Here is a 22454-nt window from a genome sequence, read left to right as displayed (position 1 = left end):
TAGCTTTTGGGTACGGAGAAAGGAGAGAGAAGACTGTAGAAGGCTGCTGGAGCCCCCATCTTCCCCTAAGCTTGGCCAAAAACCCTGCAGCATGAAGCCATGCCACTCCTCATGCTACTTGCTGAAGCTTCTGTCCCCAGGAGAGAATTTTGGGTCCTTAATTATACTGAAATCTGGAAGTTCACCAAACTCCTTCCCTATTCCACCCCTCAGGAGGCTGGGGGAGGCCTGGGGTCCCCTTTAAATTCCTCCCCGGCACTCACCTTGTTCGCACCCTGGGCAGGCAGCATGGATAGCCCTGGGGTTTGGGAGGAAGGAGAGAGAAGGCTTCGAAGGGCAGCCAGAGCCTCCATTGTCCCCTAAGCTTGTACAAAAAGCTTGCAGCATGAAGACATGTTGCTCCCACTCTGCCTGCTGAAGCAGTGGTGCAAATGGTAAGGCATATATCTTGTCAGAGCTAGCCTAGGATAGACTGCAGTTAGATTCCCCCAGGCTCCCATATGGCACCCCAAGCCAGGAGTGATTTCTGAGCACATAGCCAGGAGTAATCTCTGAGTGTCAATGGGTATGACCAAAAACGAAAACAAAAACAAAAACAAAAAAACAAAACAGAATACCAGAATACAACATGTGATCTATTGTCCTGTATACTTTTTCTACAGAACTTACCATCTTGTATATATAAAATTGTGTACACTTGGACCAGTAATTTAATTTCTTCTCCCCACAATATCTGGCAACCACTCTTTAACTGTTTCTGTGACTTTGACTTTTAGATTCTTCATATAAGTAGTATCACACTGTATTTTTCTTATGTCTAGCTTATCTCAACATAATGTTTCAGGTTATACATCCTGTTGCTTATGAAAATATTTCATTATTTTTAAGGATTTGATGTTTCTTGTTAAGAATACTATATAGGTTCACTCTGAGGACTTCAGGAAACTCCTATCTCTGTCTACCTGAAACTGTGCTTCTGAATTTCCGAAGGTTTCCTCAGGGGCCTAGGAGCACACCCCCAAAAAAACTGCATTTTGAAGCTGGTGAGTGCTTGCATTCTGGGGCTGCGGGATCGCTCTGCCCTGCCCTGCCTTTGTTCAATCTGAGGAGTTTGGGGAAAACTCCTATCTCTGTCTGCCTGAAACTGTGCTTCTGAATTTCCGAAGGTTTCCTCAGGGGCCTAGGGAACACACCCCCAAAAAACTGCATTTTGAAGCTGGTGAGTGGCTGCATTCTGGGGCTGCGGGATCGCTCTGCCCTGCCCTGCCTTTGTTCACTCTGAGGACTTCAGGAAACTCCTATCTCTGACTGCCTGAAACTGTGCTTCTGAATTTCCAAAGGTTTCCTCAGGGACCTAGGGAGCGCACCCCCAAAAAAACTGCATTTTGAAGCTGGTGAGTGCCTGCATTCTGGGGCTGCGGGATTGCTCTGTCCTGCCCTGGCTTTGTTCACTCTGAGGACTTCAGGAAACTCCTATTTCTGTCTGCCTGAAACTGTGCTTCTGAATTTCCAAAGGTTTCCTCAGGGGCCTAGGGAGCGCACCCCCAAAACACTGCATTTTGAAGCCGGTGAGTGCCTACATTCTGGGGCTGCGGGATCACTCTGCCCTGCTGTGCAGTTGTTCACTCTGAGGACTTTCAACTAGAGGCAGCAGAAGAGCTCAACCGCTTCGCATCCCTTTGCAGCCGCGAACTCTTCCTAATCAATGAACCCCACCACAATACGCAGGAAAAACCACACTACAAGCGTGACAATGGGGAAAATTCGCAGGCAAACACCATCCATAGAGAAATGAAGACGAAAGCTCAGTTGATCTAATAAATTCCAACGACCTGATTAACCTTTCAGATCAGGAGTTTAGAATAGAAATATGGAATATGTTTGTAGAACTCAAAAAGATCATAGATCGATCTGAAGAGAACACAAAAACAGAAATCAGAAAACTCCAAACTGAAATAACAGATCTGAAAAATACGGTTGCTCAACTGAAAACCACAATGGATAGCCTCGCCAACAGGATATCAGCAGCTGAAGAGAGAATCGGAGTACTGGAAGATGAGATGCAGAAAAGCTCAACACAACAGAAGAAATTGGAAAAGAACCTTAAGACAAACGAACAGGCAATGGAAAATGTACTCAAGGCATGCGAACAGAAGAAAATAGAAGTCTTTGATAAACTCAACAGAAACAACATAAGAATCATTGGAGTCCCAGAAACCCAGGAAGGAGATCTCCAAGAAGAATCAACTGTCAAAGACATCATCAAAGAGATACTCCCAGAGTTAAAGACAACAGGCAATCATATCCTGCATGCCCGAAGAATACTAGCTAAAAGAGACCCAAAGAAAAACACCCCAAGACATATCCTTGTTACAATGACAAATCCCATAGGTAGGGATAGAATACTGAAAGCAGCAAGATCAAAAAGGGAAATGACATTCAAAGGAGCATCCCTAAGACTTACAGCAGACATGTCACAAGAAACTCTCAAGGCCAGAAGACAGTGGTTGGATATTGTGACAAGATTGAATGAAATTAATGCCTCCCCAAGAATACTGCACCCAGCCCGACTCACGTTCAGGTTTGGAGGAAGAATACACAGCTTCACGGATAAACAACAGCTCAGAAACTTCACAGATGATAAACCAGCCTTAAAGGAAAAACTGACAGGTCTACTCTAAGACAAGAGAGACCAACAAACACAGCAAACTTATCTACAAAGATGACATTAAATCCTATGACAATCATCTCCCTCAATGTCAATGGACTAAATTCACCAATTAAAAGACACAGAGTGGCAAAATGGGTCAAAAAGATGAATCCAACCTTCTGCTGCCTACAAGAAACACATCTGAATAGTCAGAACAAACATAGACTCAAAATGAAAGGTTGGAAGAAAATTATCCAAGCAAACAACACCCTGAAAAAAGCTGGGGTGGCCATATTAATAACAGATGACACCAACTTTATACTCAGAAAAGTGGTAAGGGACAAAGATGGACACTATGTACTAATCAAGGGATATGTGCAACAGGAAGAAATCAGACTATTAAACATATATGCACCCAATGAGAGACCAGCAAATTATCTAATACAATTACTGACAAATCTGAAAGAAGAAATCAATAATAACACAATCATTGTGGGAGACTTCAACACAGCCCTATCAACACTTGATAGGTCAACCAGACTGAAACCCAACAAAAACATACTAGCCCTGAAAAGAGTTATGGAAGAAAGAGGACTAGTAGATATATACAGGACACTCCATCCCAAAAAACCTGGATACACATTCTTTTCCAATGTACATGGGTCATTCTCCAGAATAGACTACATGCTGACACATAAAACATACCTCCATAAAATCAAGAGGATAGAAATCTTGCAGGCTACCTTTGCTGACCACAAGGCTCTGAAATTAGATGTGAACTACAAAGCCACACAGAAGAAAAACTTTAACAATTGGAAATTAAACACCCTGCTACTGAACAACCAGTGGGTCCGAGATGAAATCAAAAAGGAAATCAAAACTTTCCTGGAAACAAATGATAATGAAGACACAAACTGCCAAAATCTATGGGACACAGCAAAAGCGGTCCTGAGAGGAAAATTTATAGCTCTACAAGCACACATCAGGAAGAAGAAACATACGTGAATAACTTAATGGTGCAGCTTAAACAATTAGAAAATGACCAACAAAAGGAACCAAAAATAGGGAGACAGAAGGAAATAATAAAGCTGAAAGCGGAACTCAATGAAGTGGAAAACCAAAAAGCAATCCAAAAGATCAACGAAAGCAGAAGCTGGTTCTTTGAAAAAATAAACAAGATTGATAGACCATTGGCAAAACTCACAAAGAAAGAGAGAGAGAGAGAAATCTGATAACCCGTATTAGAAATGAAAAGGGGGAGATCACAACAGAAATTGCAGAGATCCAAATGATAATCAGAGGCTACTTTGAGAAACTTTATGCTACAAAACATGAGAACCTAGAAGAAATGGAAAAATTCTTGGACACTTATAACCTTCCACATTTAAGTAAGGAGGATGTAGCATATCTAAACACCCCCATCACTACTGAGGAAATTGAAACTGTAATCAAACATCTACCAAAAAAGAAAAGCTCAGGCCCAGATGGTTTTCCTAATGAATTTTTTCAAATCTTTCAAGAGGAGCTACTACCAATCCTAGCCAGACTCTTCCATGAAATTGAAAAAAAGGGAACTCTCCCAAACAGCTTTTATGAAGCCAACATTACCTTGATACCAAAACCAGACAGAGACGCTGCCAAAAAAGAAAATTACAGACCAATATCCCTGATGAATGCTGATGCAAAGATCTTCAACAAATCCTGGCAAATAGGATCCAATGCATCATCAAGAAGATCATACACTACGACCAAGTAGGCTTCATCCCAGGAATGCAAGGATGGTTTAACATCCATAAATCTATTAACATCATACACAACATCAACAACAAGAAAAATAAAAATCACATGATCATATCAATAGATGCAGAGAAAGCATTTGATAAAGTCCAATACCCATTCTTGATCAAAACTCTCAGCAAGATGGGAATGGAAGGAACCTTTCTCGATCTATTTGAAGCCATCTACCACAAGCTAATGGCAAATATTATCCTCAATGGAGAAAAACTAAAAGCCTTTCCTCTAAATTCTGGTACAAGACAAGGCTGTCTGCTCTCACAACTCCTCTTCAACATAGTACTGAAAGTTCTTGCTATAGCGATCAGGCAAGAAAAAGATATCAGGGGAATTCAGATAGGAAAGGAAGAAATCAAGCTCTCATTGTTTGCAGATGACATGATACTCTACTTAGAAAACCCTAAAGACTCTACCAAAAAGCTTCTAGAAACAATAGATTCATATAGCAAGGTGGCAGGCTACAAAATCAACCTACAAAAATCAATGGCCTTTTTATACACCAATAATAATAGGGAAAAGATGGAAGTCAGGAAGGCAATCCCATTCACAATAGTGCCACACAAATTCAAATATCTTGGAGTCAACTTGACCAAAGATGTGAAGGACCTATACAAAGAAAACTATAAAGCCCTGTTCCAAGAAATAAGAGAGGACACACAGAAATGGAAACACTTACCCTGCTCATGGCTAGGCAGGATTAACATAATTAAAATGGCAATACTCCCTAAAGCATTATACAGATTTAATGCGATCCCGTTAAAAATACCCATGACATTCTTCAAAGAAGTGGATCAAACACTTATGAAGTTCATCTGGAACAATAAACATCCTCGAATAGCTAAAGCACTCCTAGGGAAAAGGAAAATGGGAGGCATTACTTTCCCCAACTTTAAACTGTACTACAAAGCAATAGTTATTAAAACAGCATGGTATTGGAATAAAGACAGACCCTCAGATCAGTGGAATAGGCTTGAGTTCTCAGAGAACATTCCCCAGGCATACAATTACCTAATTTTTGACAAAGGAGCAAGAAATCCTAAGTGGAGCAGGGAAAATCTCTTCAATAAGTGGTCCTGGCAGAACTGGTTAGCAACTTGCAAAAAAGCGAACATAGACCCCCAGTTAACATCATGTACGAAGGTAAAATCCAAATGGATTAAAGACCTTGATATCAGACCAGATACCATAAGGTATATAGAACAACACATCAGTAAAACACTCCATGACATTGAGACTAAAGGTATCTTCAAGGAGGAAACTGCACTTTCCAAACAAGTGGAAGCAGAGATTAACAGATGGGAATACATTAAACTGAGAAGCTTCTGCACCTCAAAAGAAATAGTGCCCAGGATACAAGAGTCACCCACTGAGTGGGAGAACTATTCACCCAACATCCTTCAGATAAGGGGCTAATATCCAAAATATACAGGGCACTGACAGAACTTTACAAAAAAAAAAATCTAATCCCATCAAAAAATGTGGAGAAGAAATGAACAGACACTTTGATAAAAAAGAAATACAAATGGCCAAAAGACACATAAAAAAATGCTCCTCGTCACTAATCATCAGAGAGATGCAAATCAAAACAATGATGAGATACCACCTCACACCACAGAGATTGGCGCACATCACAAAGAATGAGAACAATCAGTGCTGGCGGGGATGTGGAGAGAAAGGAACTCTTATCCACTGCTGGTGGGAATGCCATCTAGTACAGCCTTTATGGAAAGCGATATGGAGGTTCCTTCAAAATCTGGAAATTGAGCTCCCATTCGACCCAGCTATTCCACTCCTAGGGATATACCCTAGGAACACAAGAATACAATACAAAAACCTCTTCCTCACACCTATATTTATTTCAGCACTATTCACAATAGCCAGGCTCTGGAAACAACCAAGATGCCCTTCAACAGACGAATGGCTAAAGAAACTGTGGTACATATACACAATGGAATATTATGCAGCCGTCAGGAGAGATGAAGTCATGAAATTTTCCTATACATGGATGTACATGGAATCTATCATGCTAAGTGAAATAAGTCAGAGGGAGAGAGAGAGAGACGCAGAATAGTCTCACTCATCTATGGGTTTTAAGAAAATCAAAAGTCATTTTTGTAACAATCCTCAGAGACAATTAGAGGAGAGCTGGAACACCAGCTCACTCCATGAAGCTCACCACAAAGAGTGGTGAGCACAGTTATAGAAATAACTACACTGAGAACTACCATAATCAAGAGAATGAATGAGGGAACTGGAAAGCCTGTCTGGAGTACAGGTGGAGGTGGGGTGGGATGGAGGGAGATTTGGGACTTTGGTGGCGGGAATGTTGCACTGGTGAAGAGGGGTGTTCTTTATATGACTGAAACCTTATCACAATAATTTATGTAATCAAGATATTCAAATAAAGAGAAAAAAGAATACTATATAACATTTTCTTTATGTATGAATTCATTTAGATTGTTTCTATATCTTGACTAATGAAATAATGTTTTAGTAAACTTGGGAGTGCAGTTACAACTTTTATATATGATTTCAATGCTTTCAAGATACATATCTAAAAGTGAAATTGTTTAATCATCTGTTGAACTTTTTAGTGTGAAACTTCAATTTTATTTTCCATATTTTCTGCACCATTTTATATTTACAGGATTCATATTTTCCACCACATCTTGATAATTCTCTTTCTCTCTATTTTTCTTTATATATCTTTCCCTACCCTATCCTAACAGATGAGTGCCATTATTGTAATATTGTATAATTGTGTAATTATTGTAATTTAATATTTGTATACTACTCTTAAGTTGCTTGTGAACATTTTCTTTACAGTCCTTGTCAAGAATAACACATGAGTTCTGTGATTACACAGGCATGATTACAGTTGCCAGAGATAGCACACTTTTTAGTTGTCAGAAAATTATATTTAGCAGTACTAAAGGTATCCCTTTAACAACAGAACGGCCTGGGACAAAACCAACTAAATACAACTAGGCAGATGCTCTGCTACTGAGCTCGAATCTTCTGCCCTTAATTATTTTTAATTTGCATTTTCATAATTCAGAGTGATATTGGACATTTTTTCAAATAACTCTAGGACATTTTACTTTTCTTTTGAGGCATGTCTATTCAAGTCCATTTTCTATTGCCCTAACTCAATTTTATAATAATGTATTGCTTAACTCAAATTCCCAACTTTTGAATTTCATTAACTGTAGGTAAAAGTAGGATAAAACTTTCAATTTTGAGAGTTTTATTTTAAAACCACAATAGAAAAAATATACAACCAACTATGCCTAAATAAGTTGGCATTGATAGTAGTCTATTATAAAAAATATGATTCAAAAAAAAAGAAAAGTAACTGCTTTTATGTTAGAATTAGTGGATCTTCCCTAGTTTATGTTGTTTTCAGAGATTTTTTTTTACTTGACATTATTAGAGTCATGTAAGAGGAAATGCAATTAATTAAGAGCTGGAATCTAAGAAAAATTTTAAATTTTGTAAGAATTTCAAAAGCACCCACCCAACTCCAATCAGTTCAAAATGTATCTTAAGTGCTTTATTCCTATCTCGTTTACAGGAGTGGGTGGGGTGGTTAGGAGGGGGATTTGGGACATTGGTGATGAGAATGTTATACTGGTGAAAAGGGGTGTTCTTTACATGACTGAAATCATACAACTATAATCATATTTGTAATCACAGTGTTTAAATAAAGATAATTAAAAAAAGAAGTGCTTTATTTAATAGGAGAAGCTTTGGATTCAATTCTATGGCAGCCCAATCATTTGTAATAAAAAATTTCTAATAGCCAGACTCTGGAAACAACCATGATGCCCCTCAACAGATGAATGGCTAAAGAAACAGTGGTACATACATACAATGGAATATTATGCAGCTGTCAAGAGAGATGAAGTCATGAAATTTTCCTATATGTGAATGTACATGGAATCTATTATGTTAAGTGAAATAAGTCAGAGGGATAGGGGTCACACAGAATAGTATCATTCATGTATGAGTTTTAAGAAAAATTAAAGACATTACTGTATAATAAGGCTCAGAAACAAGTGTTAAGGGCTGGAAGGGAGGGAAAAGCTGGCTCACAATTTGGAGCTCACCACAGAGTGGTGAATGCTGTTAGGGAAATAACTACACTAACAACTAGCATAACAATGTTAAAGAATGAGAGAAGTAGAATGCCTGTCACAATTACATCAGGGGCGGGGGAGGAGGAGGGCATTGGTGGTGGGACTGTTGCACTGGTGAAGGAGGGTATTCTGTTTATGACCCAGCTACAAACATGTTTGTAATCTTTGTGCTTTAATGAAGATTTATATAAAAAAGAAAAATCCAAATTAAATGGAAAAATACAAACATTTAAAAAAGAAATTTCTAATAACTATCATCTGAAATAGTGTATTTGTAAAATTGGCTCTAAGTGAAATGAAAACCACCATCAACTTAATTTTCCCAAACGACTGAATTTAGAACTACTATATAGAACTACTATATTTATACTACTACACATATTTTCTAAAATCCCTAAGACTTACCAAACCAATATTCTATCTAGGAATTGCAGACATTTATTTTGTAAGCTCTTCTGTGTTCTTTGCAGTCAGTTAGATATTTCAGCAGCCTCTGCATAGGAACCCAGACAGTATTGAACTCTCTTTAGAGAGAGTTCCAACTTCACAGCAAACAGCTGGATTTTCTGTGAAAATATAAATCTGTCATTTTTCTGAAACACAAAGCCTGAATTCTGCATGTAAAACTTTCTAATTTAGCCCCTGTACCTCCCTGAGAAGCAACATTATAAAGTGTTGTGAACTGTTTGATTCTAATAAATCAAGTTTGGGATTATGCTGAGAGGCTGTAAATCATGACCACACCCCAACAGCATGGGAATAGTATAGAGATATTTCCGATATAATCTTGGAAAAGAAAAAAAAGGCTTATGCTGCAGACTGGAACAATAGCACAGCTGCATTTGCCTTGCACATATCCAAGTTGAGTTTGAACCCCTGCATCTCATATGGACCCCTGAGCCTACCAGGAGTGATTTCTGAGCACAGAGACAGGAGTAATCTCTGAGCACTGCCAGGTGTGGCTGAAAAGCAAAAAATGAAACAAAACAAAAACAAAAAAAGAAGGCTTTGGCTCATAGGAAAACAGAAACTCCTGTTTTATTCTAGTTTAACAAAATCCATACCAGTGCTTCAGCAAACAGCCCACAGACCTATGACAATCTAGGAGTAAAATAGGTTGGAAATCATTTTTCTATATTATAAAAAATATATAATTTAAGGAACATCTTGGGTTTGAGAAAAGAAAATAAACAGGCCTCTACTAAAAATAGGCAGGAGATACTGTTTGTTTAAAGCAACTATAGTAGACCATACCTATATAAAACAGAAAACTCTTCTAAAAATGGGTTATGGGTTCTAAATTCACATGCTCTGCTAGTTTAGTAAAAGTAAAGTTGGCCCCAAACTTTAAAAGGACACATTGATTAAGCAATGCACTATCCCTGCACAAATTGGAAACTTCAAATTTATAGTATATTTGTTAGATAAGCAATAAAACTATTTTGAACTGTCAGTAATATCCAACTGTGTGACATAGGCCCATATTCTGATCCCAATATAAAGTGTTACACAATTGCATATATTATGGATTACACAAGTTCAGAATAAAAATATATATCTAACATAATAAAGTGATAGGGGATCGAAGCAGTGGTGCAAGTTAAAAGGCGTCTCTGCCTTGCCCGAGCTAGCCTAGGACGGACCACGGTTCAATTTCCTGGCTTCCCATATGTTTCCCAAGCCAGGAACGATTTCTAAGTGCATAGCCAGGAGTAACCCCAGAGTGTCACCAGGTGTGGCCAAAAAAACAAAAACAAGATAAAATAAAGATAAATAAAGTTATAGGATTTTGTAAAAACAGATGGCCTAATGGCAAAAGTAACAGTTTTTGATAAATGCCTTCAAAATTCTGACTAAGGTAAATATGTACATAATTTTTATTTGTCCAGCGAAAAAAGACCACTTTCATATTGAAGTGGTACTGACTTCATAACAAAAATATTGAGCTTTGATATCTAAGACCAAAGATTTTGGTTCTCTAATACACGCTGTATACAATTACTGCTATATTTTAATTTTTTGACCTCTTTAAGACATTCTATATATCCACATGTTTATTGAAATAACTCTCAAATAGCCTGCTCTCACTATTCTGTCGGATGCCTGAAAATTACAATGAAAACATATTTTATATTTTCTTCTTATATTTTCTTTTTTAAATAGAAAATTCCAAGATAAATACATGTAAATCAATTGACTGTAATAAATAGATGTTTCCTTAGAAATAGTCTTCAAATTTCAGTTTATAGTTTGCGATTAGAGAGGTTGAAAGGATTTAGAAAATTCTCTTCACTTTTTATTAATTTCTGGAAAGTTAACCTAATAGAAAACTAGCTATTGGTCTGGTGAGAGGTTATTACAGATGTCCTGACTTGCTGTGCCCTGATATTCTCTCATTGGCTGCAAAGCTTTGTGCTCATCTGGTTAATTAAGATGATTAATTAATTACCAGAAAGGTTATGATTCCACTCATGATGCATATGCTGTAGAGTAATGCCCTAGAAAAGCCAGTTGTATGTGCCTTTTTTTTGGTTTGTTGGTTGATTTTTGTTTTGCAATGTTGATTTTTTGCTTCAATGATACAAAAAGTGAAATTAAGAACTTAAGCATAAAGAATATCTTTTAAAATATTTATGTTCAGCTTATTCTCCAAGCTCATATTTTCTCCTTAAACACATATCTCTCTTGTTTGCCTGTTTCTTTGCTTGCTTATTTCCACTCTAAAGCCCATGTTCTCTCTTGAACATACACCTCTCCCTTTCTTTCAGCTCACATATTTCTCGGTAACTTTCAATAGAAAACTTTCTTGCTTCAAACGTACCAAAAAAATCAATGTCAATAGAAAAATCAAACCTAGTTGTGAGGCTGTCAAGTATAAATAGGACTTTGTTTACTTACCAAAAAATACCAGAATCATGATGGTAATCCTTGATATTTCACTGTTAGTCACATTTATGAAGATAATAAACTATGCCATACTCGTAGGGGCTACCTGGTATTTCTCATTTGTTCCTTATGCTTGAGAATAAAATTAAATATGAATGATTTCAATAAATAATGCAATAAACATTTCAAAATACAAAATATATCTTGAAAAAATTTTATGACATACCATATTAAAAACATCTTGAATATGTATCATCTTATGTATTTCTCCCAATATTTGTCTGAAATGGATGATCGTCACTTACACTTTCTAAAACCTGAAAAAAAATGTTTTTACCCAGTCAAAAAATTTAAACAAAGGAGTTTGGGCTGTAGCTTAATGGCAGAGCTCCTGATTTGTAAGCATGAGGCTACATGTTCCATCCTAGGCACCACGTCACATGTTCAATGTGAATCTAGGGAGCCTGTTGTTTGTGAACCTTAATACTAAAATGAAGTAGATAATATCCAGTGTACCCCAACCAGATGATAATAAGCACAACAATTAAAAAACTCCAGCAAACATAATAATCAAGTACATTTGACTCTCCCCAATCATTACATCCACACAAGGGAAAAGAGGGTAATTTGACCAAGACCATATCATTTGTACATGGCATTGACTTTAATTTCAACATAAATATTCTCTTCATAAATTTTGTGACATATTACTAGACCACACCCTAAAATATTCTTTCTTTTTTTATATCTAGAGTAAAATAAAAAATAGTCCCAACTCCATTAAATTATTTTAACCCAGAATTTTTCTAAATTCCTAGAAACTGGCTCAGTAGGTCTTTTTATATTTCCCATGCAGATTAAATTCATTAAAAATCATTGAAAATAATTTTTAAAGTGACATTTTCATATTTTCTAAATGTGAGCAATGGAAGGCTATGTGTACCCCACATCACAAAAATACAGGCCTAAAAGCACTTTGAAGTGACAAGGTGGAATGCAGTTGCCCTTTGGGACTGAGATACTACATACTACTTGAAAGAACCAGTTTATGGATCTTGAGAGCTTGTTTGATGTTGTAGCAGGGGAGCGGAGCTATTCATATACCCCTCAACCAAAGACTGGTCAGTCTGTATTAGGGGAAGGCCATCCTCCTTGACCAAGCAGTTTCGGGAGGGCCGTACATGGAGCCTAAAGGAAGAAGGGGACACCTGCCTAGCTAGCCCCATCAGTTGAATCAATCCTGGTAATGGGGAGACAGATGTTACAGCCAGGTTGCCTTCACATCTTACTTTATGGATATTTACACAGAATGATCTAGTTAACCTTGTACCTATCACTTCGAAAGAGTGGTACATGGTCATACTGTTATCATGCTTTACACTTCCACTATGCCTCTCATTGGTTTAGTATAAGGTACTCAGTATGTTCATTGGAAAGCAGAGTTTCGGATTTCAAAAGAATAGTAACTGGAAAAGGATCATTCTCCCATCATATTATCTATTTTGTTTGTCATTTATTGAATTGACCTCCAGTTACCTATCAATTAAAACCATGTCTTTTCTGTTGTCTTAAACTTGGTTTTCCTGCTGCCATATTCTACTCTATGTCAAATAAGTCAATTTAGAGTTTTAGAACAGTTCTTATCTTTTGCATTGTTAATTGAAAAATTGACAACATAAATAGTCTTTCTTCTTAGCTTTGAAAACAAGCTTTGAAAAGAGAGATATCTGTCCAACATTACCAAAGCAAAATCCTTCTGCAAGCACAGTCCATGGTTATTGATATCAGTAGCTTGGGCAAGTTGCTTCTGCTCCAAGTTTCTTCCTCTTTTCAATGACTTTTAAAAATGCAATAGAATCAGATGAACACAAAAAATGCTATGTAAACTACAGAACCACCAATTAAATTTTGGTTTCAACATGATATATTTCTTTCCCTTATTAGTTTAGAAAAGTAAACTTTAAAAAAATAAGCGTTCTTAGCTAACAAAAAATAGTTTATAAACTCAAATTAAAATAGATGGAGCCGGAGTGATAGCACAGCAGTAGGGCATTTGCCTTCCATGCAGCTGACAGAGACAAAACTGAATTCGACCCCCAGCGCCCCATATGTTCCCCCAAGCCAGTAGCAATTTCTGAATGCATAGCCAGGAGCAACTCCTGAGCATCACCAGGTTAGGCCCCAAAACAAAAAATAATAATGTCACCTCACAAAGATGCCTTTGAAGAGTCATCCCAGGAAGGCTCATTCTCTAGGATAAAATCTCTGGAACCCTCTCAGGGTGGGGGCAGACTGAATCTCTGCCCTGCTGAAAAGTGAAATGCCCAGAATTATACTCACATCCAACCATTTCCCACATAAAAAAGGCCCAGCTTTCAAGAGTAATCCTGGAGAGACACCTCAGCAAATCATCCCAGGTAGGACAAGTCTCCAAACTGAGATTTCTGGAAATTTCTTGGAATGGGGCTCCACCATGTCCCTGCTCTGCAAGGAGGCCCAGTACCCAATCATGCCCAACAACTTCTGGCATACAAGCAGCTCAGTTTCAAAGATTCACAACTAATCTCAAAGAGAAGCCAAGATGCTAAAATATCCAAGTTCCACAGCTTCTGTAGTGTGCAGCTGCATATGTAGACATGCAATATCTCTGAATTTTACAGCATTGATAGCCCAGTAGGTACACACACAAAAAAAATTAAATGAAAAGGTTCTCTAAAATCCCACTAAGCTGCCGGGTGTGATCCCCCCAAAAAAAATCCCACTAAGATCAATGAATGAAAAGCAAACACAAAAGACTCTACTAGCACCTAACGGTTCAGTGAATATGCAGTGAATTTAGACACGTCCTTGTGAGATATTTACAATAACTAACAATATAAAATGAATTATTTTGTGCCTGCAAAGCAGGGCAGGTTTGGGAAGGGGAGGGAAAATGAAGACAGTGATGGAAGGAAGCACAAACTGGTGGTGGAATATGTGTTGGGACATTATATAAGTGAAACAACTATTTTATGAGCAACTTTGTAAATCATGGTGTTTAAAGTTGTAAACATTTTTTTAAATGTATTTCACGGGGCGGCGAAGTGGCACTAGAGGTAAGGTGTCTGCCTTGAAAGCGCTAGCCAAGGAAAGATGCGAGACCGCGCGACCGGTCGATACCCCCGGCGTCCCACATGGTCCCCCAAGCCAGGAGCAATTTCTGAGCGCTTAGCCAGAAGTAACTCCTGAGCATCAAACGGGTGTGGCCCGAAAAACCAAAAAGAAAAATGTATTTCACTAATATTGCTTTAACAATGGAATACAAATTTCCTTCACCACCATCAGAATTTGAAGCCTACATAAAATGTCATGGCCATAAAAGGAATCGCCATCTTTAATATTAATTCAATTATATAGTTTACAAAAATGCAATGCAATATTTATAGCATATATTCATATATTATATATAACATATTTATAATATATTATTTCTCAAACATGAGTTTGAGGACTCCTGCAAGTTGACTGAACCTCATTAAGCAAATTAAGCAAATTTTTAATTGCATGTCTATAAAAAGTCAACTTTTTATATATATATTTTAACCAAATTAGTATACGGTGAAGTAGGCATGAGAACGAAGCCATTTGTCTTCTATTAATGCAGACATAAAATATATTTATAATATTGTAAAATGTCATTCTTCTATTTTTTAACAATTACTCTTAAAAATACTACTTTGAGACCTGGGAAGATATTTTAACATCATGCTATATAAAAGCACTTCTTTTTTGTAAGAATATTTACTCTCCAATTAACCTTTCTTTTTTTCTTTTGTTTTGTTTTGTTTTTAAACAGACAGCCTTTTATTTTTTTTAAGGATATATTGATACACTTAAGAATTGAAAAAGTGGTAGTTTCTGAATTTTTTTATTTGGATGTTGAAAAGAAATAACTGCTAACAAATCACCAGCACTAATCTGAACAAGCAAAAAAAAATAACAGTTAGTACTAGGGAAACGTTCCTAAAATAATTCCAGGCTGCGTGCTGTATCTGCTCCAAGATCACCTCTAAGGTGCTGCTGTCGTTGAGTGAATGGACTAAACAACGGTGGCATCTTTAACACTCTGCATTTCTGCTCTTTCCGGAATATATAAAAAGGCTACCAATTAAAAAACTAATAAATTTTCTCTTTCAATGTTTCTTACAGATACAATTTCAATCTTTCCATTTCAGTAGTGGTGTCACTTGAGAAATTATTCATTCATGAGTCAAACAGTAATCCAGCTGAAGGGACCTGATAGTCTAGGCTCGTAGTGCAAATAAAGGAGTTCAGGAATGCAGCAACTGACACTTCTAAAATCCAAACAGACACAATTCTTTAGAGGACGCATGCAATAAGCTCAACTAAGCAGATAGATGGCTACAGAACTAGAACATTTGCTAACGCCAACGATGTCTTCTTTGGAATTCCAAATCCAACTGGAATGCTCACGTCTTAAGCTTTTTACTTGGCCTTCCCATTTTACTGATGACACAAACATGAATCAAGTCCCTGAAGTATTCATTATAGTCAAGGGCATATCCCACTACAAACTTGTCTGGAATTTTAAATCTGACAAAGTCTGGTCTGTATCTAATACTGTGAGGGGTCCTTTTCATCAGCAAGTTTGCAACCTTGACCTTCTTTGGATTATACTGCTTGACCAAGGACAGCAATGTCTACAGCGTTTTGCCAGTGATGTCTTCCACGATCAAGACGTTCTTTCCAGTTAAAGTTGAGAGGTCATCTCCACCGATGACTTGATGTCCCCGGTTGACTGATCATTGCAGTAACTCTTTTGTCTGATGAAATCCACTATCATAGGGATGGATTGATCACTGTTTCTGTTCAGGGCTTTGAATCCAACAGTTCAGGGAAGAATTTGTACCCCCCCTTGAGCACACATAGGGCTACAATGTGATGGCCCCCATCTCCTTCATGAGGTCTCGGGCGAGCCGCTCAGTCCTGCCCATAATTAATCCATGAGGAATAAACACCTTTTCCAAATCTTCAACGTAGTGATTAGGTATACAAAATAAATCTAGGTCAAAACCGGGCTCATCTTCACTAATCACAACGCAGGGGCTGCGGGTCGCCATCGCAGAGAGCGCCAGCTTGCTGCGAGGAAGCCGGGAACCTGGAGGAGGGAGAGGGAGGAGGAGGAGGAGGATTACGGGCTGCCTCTCAACCTTTCTTTTTTTTTTAATTTTTATTGTGACCAAAGTGAATTACAAATCTTTCACAGTAATATTTAAGGTACATAGGGACAATGAATGAGGGGAATTCCCACCACCAGGGTTGTCCTCCCTCTACCCTTGTTCCCTGCATGCATCCCATATCTCCCTCCTTCACCTCCCAGAATACTGGTGTAACTGGTCCCCCACTTTACAGCTTGTTGTAGGTTGGGTATCAATTCTGTTGTCATTGACTTTGGGTTTGGTGTTCAAGTCTGATCATCTTTTATTTCCACCAGATATTCATATGACTTTCTGGTCCTGGTGCCATCTTTCCCCCTCCACCCCCTCAATTTATGAGGCTAAATGATTCAAGTTATGTGGTTCTGTCCGAGGTAAAAAGGAAAAGAAAAATAAAAGAAAAAATTTGGTAGTAACTACAAGAAGAAGAAGAAGAAGAAGAAGAAGAAGAAGAAGAAAGAAGAAGAAGAAGAAGAAGAAGAAGAAGAAGAAGAAGAAGAAGAAGAAGAAGAAGAAGAAGAAGAAGAAGAAGAAGAAGAAGAAGAAAAGAAGAGAAGAAGAAAATGCACCCAGCAACAAAAAATTTTCATCAAATAATAACCACAATTACCTTTAAGTAAAAATTATACAGAAAATAATAATGATCCAGGTAGATAGTGAAATAATGCTTACCAGTGGCTAAGGAGCAAAGGGAATAGGGACAATTATTTCACTCTACCTATGAAATTGTCTTGATATTCTACATATAAGTAATGTCATTTAATATTTGTCATTTCTTTTCTTTTTCTGACATCTCACTTTAGCATAGTGGCCTCAAGACCCAAGCTATCAGAGTGGCATTCTTGACATTTGACATTTTGGACAAAAATATTAAATTCTTAGTTTTTTCTTTATGATAAAAATTTCCTCTGTGTGTATGTATTTGTATCACATCTTTATTAAGTAATGCATTGGTAGGCACTGAATTACCTTAATTTCTTGACTATTTTGAATAATGCAGCAATAAACACAAAAATGCAGATTATCTTGCTCAGGTCTTTTTTATGTTCTTTATATATAAACTAGAAGTAGAATTGCTAGTAATTGAGTAATTTCAATTTTTAGATGTTTTGAGAAAAGTTCTTATTTTTCCATAGTAGCTAAACAAATTTACAGTCTCACTAATAGTGTACATGGTCCCTTCTCTCTATATCCAATACTTGTTATCTATTGTCCTTTGGGATAGACATTCTAACAGGTGTCAGCTGTGAAATAACCTCTTTATTTGCTGTCAATTTGTAATTCATTCACAAAAATAATATAGAGTACCTGGCATGAATATGTTAGCTATCTGTATGTATTCTCTTAAAAAATGTCTAGTCCATTTTTCTGACCATATTCAATAATACTTTTTGCTTCTTTGCTTTTTAGTTGTATAAATTCTTAATGTATTTTGGATACTAACTACATCATTTGCAAATATTTCCCCTATTGCATTTTTAAGATTGCATTTTTAATTTACTTATGGTTTTTTTTCACTATGAAATACAGAAATATATGTTTGTTTTCTTGATTATACATATATAGATAATATACAGTGAATGTTTATATATTTTATGGAATGTACATATCAGCAATTGTTCAGAATGCAAATTAAAATATTTATCTTTATAATGCTGGGCATAGTATTTAGTGAAAAATATAATAATCCAAGTTCAGTGTATGTATATACAAATATTTTAAAACTAATCATAGATTACACTAATCAGAAAAATACTTGCATTTACATTTTAGATTATTAATATTTAGAGAATATTTTAATTTGGATGAAGTTATTATGATTCCCCAATTAGCAATTATTCACAATAATTTGACTTCTACCACTTTATAAGTAATATATTAGACAAATTTTGTAAAAACTAAAGGTAATTTTTATGGTAGAAACTGGGAACCAAGATAATTTGTCATTTTAGCTGGGCTTGTTTTGATAGGTTTTTTTTTAATTTTTTAGTTTTAATTATGAGAACAAAGATGCAAAGAAAGAGGACAAGGTAAAGTTACAGTGGAAAGACAATCATCCATAAACAGAATTCTCAATAGTCCTATTGCTGATATCTTAACTTTGAACTTTCAGCCAATGAACATTAAGAAAAATAAAATTTAAATAAAGGAAACTTCAGAGGTAGGGCCTCCTTGTATTTAGGCCAAAGCTTTTCCATTCCATGTCCCTCATATTTTGGTGGGCCTATGCAAACAATAATTGCCACTCTAACACCATTTTTGCTGTGCTCTTTTGACTCTAACCCTTAAGAGAAACAAACCACTTAAACTTTTGAGGTTAACTTAAACTAATATGCATGTGCATGGAAATGTAAAAAAGTACTTTGCCGTCAATGTTTGAGGAGTTACATAAGTTACATAATCTTTAGATTGCTCTGAGTGCTGCTAAGAAATATTATGTACTACAATCTGGGGACTTGAGGGACAAAGCAATTGTACATAGGTTCTGTTTTATTTTTCTTAATGTTTTTTGGCTGAAAGTTCAAAGTTAAGATATCAGCAATATGACTACTGAGAATTCTGTTTATGGGTGATTGTCCTTCTACTTATGGTTTCTTTAGTTTTGTAGAAACTTATTAATTTGATGTTCTTCTACCATTAATTTTAATTTATTTTGCTTATGTCATATAAAATGTTACTGTTCTCAAGGCTGGGGATATGACTCAACAGTAGAGCATATGCCATATATTCTGGAGGCCCTGGGTCCAATCCCCCGACACCAAAAATATAAAAATTGCTGAAAGCATCATAAAGGAGTTTTTCCCTATATAAAGTTATTCCAAAGAGTATTATAGTAATTTTTTTTGGTTTTTGGGCACACTCTCTTGATGCTCAGGGGTTACTCCTGGCTATGCACTCAGAAATCGCTCCTGGCTTGGGGGGACCATATGGGACACTGGGGGATCAAACCACGGTCCATCCTGTGCTAGCGCTTGCAAGGCAGACACCTTACCTCTAGCACCACCTTCCTGGCCCCAAGTATTGTAGTCATTTAAAACAAAATTTATTTTGTCATTTGAAACAAAATTGTGTTTATTTGATCCATTAATTGTGCTTCATTGACATGTTTTACTATATTTTCTCAAAATATAAATTAAACGTATATGTCTTTGAATCAGTCTAAAAATTAATTTTCATTATTTTCATGCTATTTTTCTAATGATTCATAGCTACATAGTTTTTCATACTTTTGTTTTGGGTAACTGACTTTACTGACTTTTTAAACCTTTATTTTTAAATATTTTGTGCATTTTTAATCTTTATCAAGTATACTTAATATACAAATGACACATATGTAATGTATGTATTTTATTGGTTTGGATATATGTATATATTAAACATCAAATTTTCATTTTAATTGGATCTATAGATTTTCCTTAGCATTGATCTTTTTGTGTCATATGTAGTAATTTTCAGAGCTTGTTCCTGGCTCTGCACTCAGATATCACTCCTGGAAGGGCTCAGATAACCTTATGGAGCACTAGAGATTGAATCAAGCTTGGCAGCAATGCAAGGTAAGGACTTTGACCTTTGTACTATCACTCCAGACCATCCTGAGAATTTATGTATCACAAATTACTATAACTTTAATTATATCATAATTTCAAAATAAATACAATTGAAGTAAAAATGGTTATAAATAAACACAAGAGAATATAGCAAATAACCTAAATGTTCAGAGCAGTAGTTGAGATTCTAGTAGTTGGGTCATCCATCAAGACCTTTTTTTTCTTTTTACTTTTTTGTGTGTGTGTGTGAAAATATCAGCTTTATTCAGAGGACAAGACTGAAGCCAAAAGCCTCAGCATCAGTTCCAGCCAAAAAGCCTCTATCAGGGGCCGGAGAGATAGCATGGAGGTAAGGCGTTTGCCTTTCATGCAGGAGGTCATCGGTTCGAATCCCGGCGCCCCATATGGTCCCCTGTGCCTGCCAGGAGCAATTTCTGAGCCTGGAGCCAGGAATAACCCCAGAGCACTGCCAGGTGTGACCCAAAAACCAAAAAAAAAAAAAAAAAGCCTCTATCAGGACTTTTTATAGATGGAATGGATAGTATTAGTTTAACAATTCAATTAAGTGGAAGTCAGTTAAAAAATCTAGAGGCAGGGATATCTCTCTGCCTTTCTTATAAGTCAGTGCATTGATCAAATGGGTCCCTCAGACTTGAGAGGAATGTCTACTTAAGAAGTTAAGAGGATTTTCTAACGTGCTGATATGGAAAAGATGTCTCTTATTTAGAGCACCTGCCATAAACCAAACTGCTCTTCTGTTTTGACCTTTCCATTTCCACATAAACCTCCACTAAAAGTAAAGCAAATGAAAAACTAAAAGTTAAATATTAAATATTAAAATGCTCAAATAATAAATGTTTCATTGAAGGTCAAGGAATTAAAACTTCTAAACTACAAGTGATGAAATGTTTCAAGTTAAATGGAGTCAGAGTTCACACAGCTGGACCTCCTTTTTATCAGTGTAGTTGGAAGAATTCTTTAGAAAATAAAATTAAGAAAGGATGCATCCTAATTAGATCATATCAAGTATAGTCTCAGTTTTACCCAAAGAACCCAGATCTGTTGCTGATAAGTGACATATCATTTAAATCATTATAAAGCATTCACATATCTCTAATGTGTGTTTAAGACCAATGAAAATGTAAGTAGAGAAACTATATCTTAAAAATTTTACAGTGTAATAAAAATAAGGCCAATTTATATCAGCATATGAAAAGAGTAGTATAAGACAAGGCTTCAAGTCAAATGTCAAACTAACAATTTTACATCTAAGCTTGAATGTCTAGTATAAATAAGTATGTACAAAGTATTTCAAAAGTCTCAGCCAGAATAAATTTATTGAAAAGAGCAAAATCCCAAAACAAAACAAAATGAGTTCTATTTGCCTGTGGAATTCTAATTATCCAGAACTAGTGGATTTCATCAAAGTAACTACAGAAACCTAAAAGTTCTTCTCAAATATAATAATGTCCTTGAGTTCTTTATTATATAATTAAAGAGCCCTATAAAACTATGATGTTACCATTGGTTATACAGAGAGCAATTAAGTTCCTCTCTTCAAGTAGAATTTTTACATTTTGTATCTGAGACAATCAGAAACTCAGTGGTCACCTATTATTAGCATCAATTGGCTGATTTTATTAATAATAAATAAAAGAATAAGGTGATCATTGTTAAGTAAATATAATTGAACATGTCTAATAAAATAATAGGAATTGTAGGAAAACAAAAAATTAGAAACTTGGCATATTACTTGGCATATTAATCAAAATCATGGGATCAGTCTATGAAAAGTTTCTAGAAAAAAAATGGTAGAGATAGATAACTCAAGCAAGGTGGTGAAGCACAAACTTGGCATGTGTGAGATTCAGTTCAAAACCTGACCCTTGAACACTACCAGAAGCTATACTACTTGTCCAATGACAACTGTCATATTTGCAATCTCTGGCCATGAATCTTAGAGAAAGACACAAGACAGCTCATTATTTCCAGATATATAGCCTTAGTAGGGGTGGCCTCTACTAAAAATTTTACCTGAGGCATCCCTACTAGAGCTGAAATTGAATGCTCCATTCTACCAATATGGGACCCCAGACCCTATAGTTGTGCCTATGTATGTAGAATAGATATAGAATAAATATGACATAGATACATATGTAGAGATATAGATTATAGCGAATTTATATATAGATGTTATAGATGTAGATATATATCATTATAG

At 36.3% G+C, this 22454-nt stretch overlaps 1 pseudogene; it reads right to left on the bottom strand.

Annotated features, from left to right (window-relative positions):
* Positions 1–15938: 15938 nt before the first annotated feature.
* LOC126009082 (hypoxanthine-guanine phosphoribosyltransferase-like) lies at positions 15939–16634 on the bottom strand (annotated as a pseudogene).
* Positions 16635–22454: the final 5820 nt, after the last annotated feature.

The sequence above is a fragment of the Suncus etruscus genome, chromosome 1 (genome assembly GCF_024139225.1).
Source record: "Suncus etruscus isolate mSunEtr1 chromosome 1, mSunEtr1.pri.cur, whole genome shotgun sequence".
NCBI classification, from domain to species: Eukaryota; Metazoa; Chordata; class Mammalia; order Eulipotyphla; family Soricidae; genus Suncus; species Suncus etruscus.
Note: the sequence above shows the minus strand (reverse complement) of the source record. Positions and strands in the feature narration are given on the sequence as shown.